The sequence below is a fragment of the Cucurbita pepo genome, unplaced genomic scaffold (genome assembly GCF_002806865.2).
Source record: "Cucurbita pepo subsp. pepo cultivar mu-cu-16 unplaced genomic scaffold, ASM280686v2 Cp4.1_scaffold002949, whole genome shotgun sequence".
NCBI classification, from domain to species: Eukaryota; Viridiplantae; Streptophyta; class Magnoliopsida; order Cucurbitales; family Cucurbitaceae; genus Cucurbita; species Cucurbita pepo.
The window spans coordinates 1-887 of record NW_019648973.1 but is presented as its reverse complement, the minus strand read 5'-3'; the positions used below and the strand labels follow the sequence as shown (position 1 = coordinate 887).

Sequence of the window (887 nt, the reverse complement as noted above, 5' to 3'; positions counted from 1 at the left end):
TCCAACTCTACGACTAAAAATGAGATCCCGACCAAAATTAGAACGTACAGCAAACACAAGGCAGAGTGGAAGGAAGCCATTTTATCTAAATGGCTTGATCTTGATGAAAATAAAAATATGTCGGGAATCAAAGATAACAAATATACTTGATAATTTTCTTAGATTAGAAATGGGTTGAGCACTTTACCTTCATACGTTGAAGCTGATTCAAAACAACCTACAAAAGTAATGACACCAAAAATCAGGACTGAATACAGCGCTTTGATTTCTAAACCGNATAACAAATATACTTGATAATTTTCTTAGATTAGAAATGGGTTGAGCACTTTACCTTCATACGTTGAAGCTGATTCAAAACAACCTACAAAAGTAATGACACCAAAAATCCAGGACTGAATACAGCGTTTCGATTTCTAAACCAAAAGCAAATATTTCAACATTTGAATGTTCATCAAAATACCTCATTTTCTTCAGTGGTTCCTGTTGCAAGGGTTTCAAGGACTTTTATTCTTGACAGAAATTTCTCCTCCCGAGCTCTCAAAAGACTGCTGTGCTGCATAAACCCAAGGTGAAAGACGTTAATTGCTATTGGCAGTGAAACATAGTATACTGTCCCAAGTTAAAAATTATGCTAAGCACGATTACATGTCTCAGGTTTCCAGCATGAGTTAAAATTCTCCGCTCAAGCACCTGTACAACTTTTCTCAGAAGATATGCTACTTGCTGAGAGAAATTTGAACCAATAAAAGGAAAGTTAGAAATACAACTAAATTAACCGTCCTGGATAAAAATAAGACCATGAAATCAGATATGGTGTGTGAATTTCTTGGGTTGAAATTTTTTATGCTTCCAGTAGAAGAATGATAATCACTCCCATACATTTGACA

General features: G+C 35.1%; 1 long non-coding RNA gene across 1 annotated transcript; it reads right to left on the bottom strand.

Annotated features, from left to right (window-relative positions):
• Positions 1-284: 284 nt before the first annotated feature.
• Positions 285-750, bottom strand: LOC111786828. Its single transcript, XR_002813829.1, has 3 exons — positions 646-750; positions 461-553; positions 285-361 (listed from the first exon to the last, which is right to left on the bottom strand). It is a non-coding gene; the product is annotated as an uncharacterized LOC111786828 (long non-coding RNA).
• Positions 751-887: the final 137 nt, after the last annotated feature.